The 7,477-nt window shown below is 41.7% G+C and overlaps 1 protein-coding gene across 1 annotated transcript in view; it reads right to left on the bottom strand.

Moving 5' to 3' along the window:
- The window catches only part of MAGI1 (membrane associated guanylate kinase, WW and PDZ domain containing 1), an 87,877-nt gene extending 86,125 nt beyond the window's left edge, over nt 1–1,752 (bottom strand). The window contains exon 1 of the mRNA XM_010075963.1: nt 1,641–1,752. The gene's annotated coding sequence lies outside the window, so the exon portion shown is untranslated. The remainder of the gene's footprint in view (nt 1–1,640) is intronic.
- Nucleotides 1,753–7,477: the final 5,725 nt, after the last annotated feature.

A 7,477-nucleotide genomic window follows, 5' to 3' on the forward strand; every position in this document is an offset into this window, starting at 1 on the left:
CCTGACAAATTATTCCTTTAAAGTTCAGACACTTCTATCACTCACAGAAATGAAATATCCATTAGACTTATGAGAGATCAACCTCATCTTCAGCAACTCTAAAGAGCAACCCATGAAATCTGAACAGTTCAGCTGCTACTGCATATAATCACATAAGCAGTGAAACGACCATGTTATAACTGTCCCAGATGGGTACAGCATTTCCTGAAAACTAATTCCCAGCATGTCCCAGGAGGCAGCTTACAGACAGTTACCCATTTTGTCTTTCCAAGTGGAAAGGTCACCAGAACAAACACGATCAGGAATAACGGCGAGGCAGTTCAGCTGATCTATTTTCAGCACCACGACAAAGAAAACTAATTTAGTGTTATAATTAGAAACACAGAGAGGAAAAAGCTCATTTTGGAGAAGTGCTGCTGCTGGAACGTTAGCATTGGTGCTGATGGAGCTAATCAGCTCAGAGAGGTGGAAGAGTGAAACCAAATTATACATTTGGCATCTCCATGCAAACCAGGTTTGACACTGCAATTGTCAGCAGTTGGGAATAAGTGCAAGGTTTGAAGGTGACCTTACAAGGGACTTTTTAAAGATGAGGAGTAAACAAACAGTGTTTCAGGAATTTTTTTTTAGAGCTTGAAAACCAAAACCACGTCATGATATTTTTTGTTCCTATTTGATGACTACTTTTCAAAGACTAACAGCTATTTGGGTGTAGTTCATATTTTTAAATGTGTTTCATGTTTCTGATTAATGGCTGCAAGAATAAGGTTTTTTTCAGTTTCTCCTAACTACAAGACCCATTTAACTTCTTGCAAATGGAAGTATGGCATGACTGAGCTAAAGTACACTGGAAGGACTTTCACACCTATAACATATTTCTTTTCGTTGTCTTCTCAAGAGGTACATTTGAATGTTCTCCAGGGGAAAAAAAAAGAAAAGAAAAAAAACCACCCAAAAGGAGTTTTCAATTCCAAGGCGATATAGATTGCAGGTTTAATTACACAAATCCTATTGTGTACCTAAATAGGGCCAATTTGCCTTGCATTTTCTTGGAAGTCAAACATATCTTTTTTCTGCTCTCACCCTGGTGACATTTCAGTTCCCCTTGGCTGTCTCAGTGCTGTTGTTTGTAAAGCTGTTTTGTAAAAAGGATCAATACAATGACCCAAGTTAGAAGTAATTAACCAAGAATAAAGGGAAAAAAAAAAAAAAAGGCCAAAAGCAGTGGGTCAGGTAGCTGCACAGTGAGACACAATTGGGTGACAAAGGATGTGTACTTATGGAAGATGAAGGGGAAGCAGGAGGGAAGAAAAAGTGAACAAGGAGATGGGCTATAGTGGATACAAAGAGAGACATTTTCGTTCACTGCCACCCTGTCTTCCCTCTGTATTTTGCTACCGGATTTCACATTGGATTTTCTGCCTACTGATGTTAATTTTTTGAGGTAGCCAACTTGAAGGAAAAGGCAAAAACACAGCACTATTGGAATTCCCTTTCTCAGGGTACACAGAGCAAAGGGAAGCAGAGCACTGGGATGGAAAGCCCAAACTCGAGCTGGTTAACTTGAGTGACAGTGATGCAATTCTGGTGTCCTACCATGATTCTTTGAAGCATTTTTTTCACTGCCTGTGGCTCCATACCTTCATAAGTTCCTACTTCCAGAAGGGTCCCACTTCTCTCCAACTCCAGAAACTCCTCCACAGTCAGAAAATTATAGTCCACACCAGGCACTTCTCCTTCTCTTGGAGGGCGGGTTGTGCCTGAAAGGAAACATTAGCACGTTAACATAGTTGTTTTCTTAACAGAAAAGGGACAAGAAAAAATTATCATCAAGATCCAACGGTATCTGTAAAATACAATTTGGTGAACTACACAGAGCAGTCCCTGAGTTCAGTCAGAAGGTAGGAGCCCACATAACAACAAGACAAGACATAGATCACAGGCTGAGCCAGCAGTACCAGTTGTTCCACCCAACGACAACGTTTTTGATATTCCTAGAAAGACTCTATGGCAAAGAAAACTCTCATATCACATGTAGAAACACAGCTGGAAGAGTGTGGTATCTGGGCATACACCAACAATTACTTTCCTGCACCGTCTCTCATACTTCAACTTCACTAATTGCCATCTGTATTCTCAGATAAGGCAACTTCTTTCTAGCTTCCATTATTTCTGTATCATTCATTTCACCAAATATCCTTTCACATCACAAAGATGTTTTCTCCCTTATTTCTTCTTCTTATTTTATCTCTATTTATGCTACTATTTTTTATTCAGCATTAAAATGTACGATGAGAGAGTTTTGATGCACTGTTCACATACGCTCACTAAAGAGACAACCTGCAAACTCTTCTCGCAGAAGTTCACCTATAAGCTCATGTCAGTTCGAGAAATACTTTTTTTTTTTAGTAATAATTCACACTGAATCTCTCTCAAGCACTCGACAGTTTAAACAGAACGTACAGAGAACAGGGCTCTGATCACGGCTCCTCTGCCAGCTCTGAAATTCTTCTCCCTTCTACGCCATCTACAGCCGTTTGAAGCACGGTGTGAGATGAGTCATTCAGGACTTTGTGCGGAGATGGCTTGGGCCACTGCATTCTAGGTCACTGAGCACAGCTTAATTGATCAGGATCGATTTCTGTTCAATAGCCTTTATTTTCCATGACTCCAGAGGCTAGGAGATGGCTGGATTCTGTACATCTGAGATTTTAAATTTAAATGATAGATTTGCAGGTGGTGTAGGAAACTGAACTTTAGAGGAAAGTGCAGCATCAGAGAGCTGGAGGTGGCTGAGTGCCATGGCCGCAGCCAATCTGCTGGCTTGGGAATAACTTTAGAGCTGTGGAAACCATACCTAACATTTAATGAAGCATGATTTCTCACTTCTGTGGGACTCTTCTGGCCCCTGGGCAGTGCCTTCTCAGTGCACACAATTTCTTAAACTCTCTATAAAAGGACTGAAGAAAGTTTAAAGAAGCTGAGCTTCTGGAAACTAATTGGGAAGATTCCAGCTCTCAGAAGTTGAAAGAGCATAAATTTACCATGCCCGCATCTGGCAAATGTTTTCCTCAAGTGCCAGGGAAGCGGAAAGTCTGCTTATGCCCTATTCATCTGAGAGACTGCTCAAGAGGTCAGTCTTGACAGAGTGACACCCTTGAAAGACTATCACTAGATTCATTTCCTTGATAGACATCCACTTTCTCTAGCATCCTCCATTTCTTGTTCCAAAATAGAAACTCACTTCTCTTTTTTTTATTATTTACCATCAGCCTTCAGATGGTCTATAAATTCCTGTGCTTTTTCTAGAATTTCTTCTCTCAGAGCTATGTAAATGGGTGAAGGGGGGAGGAGGATAAACAAATAAAGGGATGGAAATGACGATGGATATTTTCATCCTAGTAGGAGAATTACCCTTTCCTATTTGAAAGGATTCAATTTAATGGATATTTTCACCCTAGTAGGAGAACTACCCTTTCCTATTTGAAAGGATTCAATTTGTCATTCTTTGTATTCTTGAATCCTTACAGTAAGACTACAATGATTTTTACCGAGGAGTTCACAGCAGAGGACAGATGTCTTTCACAGATCTAGACCAGAGAAGTACTGGAACTGGTTCCCCTAAACCAGGCCCGCGAGAGGGAAGGAATAAGAACGGAAAGCCTCAGCAGTAAGTATGTCCAAAGATGCGCTGTAGCTGTCCCATGCCTGGAGCACGACAGAAATGAGAATTAGACTCTGCAGTGCTCCTCATCCAATGCATCAGTCAAACGTCACCCTGAGCCATGTGGCATGTGAGCCAAATGACAAAGATTGGGACGTACTTATTCCTGGTAACTGACAATACAGATTGGTGAGACACAAAGATCAGGGAACTTCAGGATTCATTTTACTTTATCTTTTAAAGCCGCCTTCTTTTTTTTATCTATATCTTCCCACAGAGAGTATTTATTAATCATTTTTTTTTCTTTCTGAATTTTTATAGCGGTGAAATTGCAGTCAGCAGTTTACTAGTGCTGGCTGCCTATTTGACATGACAATTATATCTCTGCCATAATTCCTCTGAGCCATTTTAATGGATCTATTTGTTTCATCTCAGTGTTCTTAATTTCCTGAATATGTTCAAACCGAAAAATTGCAGATGTGCTTGCCATCAGCGCGACTGCCTGCAACACACGCTGAATGCATTAGAAACGCCAAGTCGCCGCGTAAAAGGAAAACATTACATCACGGAGATAACATTTGTCACCTCGCGTTGGTCTCCAGCAACAAACAGAGGGAAAATAAAAACTACACTGGTTAGGATATCTTATCTGGGCAAAGGCAAAAAAAAAAAAAACCCAACAACTTTCCATTGCGCTGTCTATAGCAATGATTGCTTGCAGATGCTGGGGCTGTTATCCTGCTTCACATCTGAGCAAGTGTTAGTGAATGCAATTCAGAAAGGCAGGGGGAAGGGAAAACCCGCCTCCGTTTTTTTTGTAGCAGAATGACAGGCTGCCGGCTGGACACACGCCTGGCAGATGGCATTTCAAAGAGTTTTCATGAACCATCTGGGATGTGTACAATGATTACAAACCACGCTTACAACAAAACCAGAAGGGTTGCTTCACAAGGAGGGTGGGGGGAGAGGGCTGGCGGAAAGAAAAGGGGAAAGAAAAGAAAACTAAGAGGTGCATAAGCAAACTCCATGACTTTTCTCAGGGACAGGACACTAAGAATAATCAGCACCTTCCACCCCGAGCCCTTCCATGGCCTGAAACAAATGCTCGATTACTGTGCAGCATGTGTGTGCACAGCCCCACGCCACGGCAGGCTGCAAGCTACCGTTGGAGCTTTCTGCTGATAAACTCCAAATTGTAATTAAGTCTGCCATCATTAATGTGACTTAATTATGGGCAAAGTATAGTATGTCTTCCTTCCCTTTTTAAATTGCCTTTAGTATCCTTACCACAGGATGGTCAGCACTGAAGGAGAGGGCTACACAGATGACTGTTCACTTTATCAGAGCTAATAGCAGACGAGACCGCTGCTAATGGCAGAATTAATTGAGCACAATAAGTGCCCAAACAGGAGTTAAGATACTCCACTGGAAAAGGCGAGCCAATCATATTTAAATACGTTAACCTGCCTGTCATGTTTGCACTGAAATATTAAGTGGCATCAAATCTTATTGCCATGAGATAGCAATTTAGCTAATTAATTTGAGGTATGTCCCACTGTGCGACTAGCTCAGAATTGCTAATGCTACAAGAAGAAGGAGCTGGAGGAGCAACCGAGTGGTTACCGACTCCTTCTGCAGTTCAATAGTTCCTAAACTTCCACTCCTATATGGCTAGAATGCCCCACAACATATAAAACTATGTCAGAGACATTAAATTCACAGGAGAATTGCTCAAATCTTCTGCAACCACAGCAGACTTAAGAAAATAAATAAATAAAAATAACGCTACTGGTTAGCATTGCAGGTTTTACTTTCTCTCTTGGTCTGGGGAGGTAAAACTACATACAACATGGGAGGCCCAGACACTAACATTTGCCCAGCTGTTGGTTTGGTTATCACACTCAGTTGGTTAATGCACCACTAATGCTTGGGCCACAGAAGAAGGATCTCGTCATGGGCTGGAGACCCCACCTGAGAAACTGCTTACACACACAGGTGAGTTTGCCCAAACAGAGCCCAGTGCTGTACTTAGACTAACTAAATTAAAGCTTTCTGTCCATGCCTAGAATAACTGGACGGTAGCTCAGATGTACTGATAACTATCAACTATCATTCTGAATAATTTAAGTGCCCATTTAAAAGACAAATAGCTGCTGCTGTTGTGTTGCCTGTCAACCACACTGACAATTACCCAACACGAGCCTCAATTATAGTATGGCCAGATTGCTAATATGTGATTCAGGGGCTGTTTAGCTCCTTATCAATCTACCAGGGCCTCATGTTAAGCTGTTAATAGCCACTGATGCCCTGCTGTTAAATTAATCAGAATCTTGCTTATTGTAATCTAAAATTAAGACTTCAAAGGGGCTGTAGTCACTTCAATTACTTCCTTGTTAAAACAAAAACAGTTTTTGAGCAGTAATTCTGTTATCTTGCACCAAAACAGCCCCTAGCAAGTCACTTAGAAGCTGACTTCTCAAGTGCAGAACACCTACACCTCCTATTTGCAAAGCAATGATTTCTGCAAACTCCTTATCCCATCCCACTGGCTGGCAGCGATAACCTGGTGAGCCACCAAAACATAGCTGATCAAACCACAAATCATTTGCTTCTCATCTCCACTGACCAGCTTCTCTTAAAAGCATAGATAGTGTGAGAGTTGTATGCTCGGAGTAATGATATTGCTTCAACCATATTTTATGCAATCTCATGTCACTGGTGGTTACCAACAGTGAATGGAACTAGAGTAAATAAGGTTTTAGTGGGAAGTGTACAGGGATGCCACTGACTCACAGCTGCAACACCAAGTGCTGGTGTGGGGGTTTGCTGAGAGGCTGTTTGCCGGCAGGTCAGAAGGAAGGATGCTGTCCCTGCCATTGCTCTCGAAGACTGATATTTTTGTTCATTCAGCAAGAGAGTGCTCTTGTCGTCTACACTGAAAAAAGTCTTCAGCTGCCAAGAAAGAAACATATTAGGAAAGAGCCCCTCTTCCCTCTGCACAGTGTTTAGAGGTCACCTTCTTCCCTCATGTCACAGGATAATCTGGAGAGCCTGCTTTGGCTCTCCTGCATCTGCCACCTATGGTGCCAGATAACTGGAAGGCAGGACAAGCTCCACAGATCCGCTAATGGCAAGCAGAGAAGGGGAAAGGCAGAGACAACCTAGTCTGCCTCCAGAAGAGGCCAACCTGATTAGCAGCCAAGCTTAAGGCAGAACTGCAGCACAGTATTAGAAATAGCCTTATATACCATAACAAAGTCTAACCAATCTGTAAGAAAAGATTGTACACGGAACTACTTCATCTTACTGACTTCTGAGGTTATCCAAACTAAAACTACTGATCGTTTTTCTTTCAACAGCAGTAGAGGGAACTGTATTTGGACACTGTTATGCTATCCATTATACATGTGTGTGTCCCCACTTACCTAGGGTGGGTAGGGGTAATTTATAGTAGTAACTTCATGAAAAAATGGAAGTTTCAGAGAGGTTTGGTGTGTTACAAATCAAACATGCTTAATTTAGAAATATAATTTTCTCCTGAAACTCAAAACTCAGGAAGCTCATTCTGGGATTTCAAATGTCTGTCCCTTCTCTAGCCAGTGACTTGATACCTATAAACCACAAGAACGTGACAAGCATTCCAAGTGTCTCGGTGGCGAAGTAGAAATTCAGTCCAAGGGAGAATGTGGTCTGTCAGTAGAAATTAACTCACAGCTTTGTTAATGATGCATGTGCAGGAACAGATGCTGATTGACTCCTCCTGGCCACACAGATAACTGTAGTACTAAAAGCAAATTTCTGTCACTGTGGTCA

The sequence above is a fragment of the Pterocles gutturalis genome, unplaced genomic scaffold (assembly GCF_000699245.1).
Source record: "Pterocles gutturalis isolate BGI_N339 unplaced genomic scaffold, ASM69924v1 scaffold3228, whole genome shotgun sequence".
Taxonomy (NCBI): Eukaryota; Metazoa; Chordata; class Aves; order Pterocliformes; family Pteroclidae; genus Pterocles; species Pterocles gutturalis.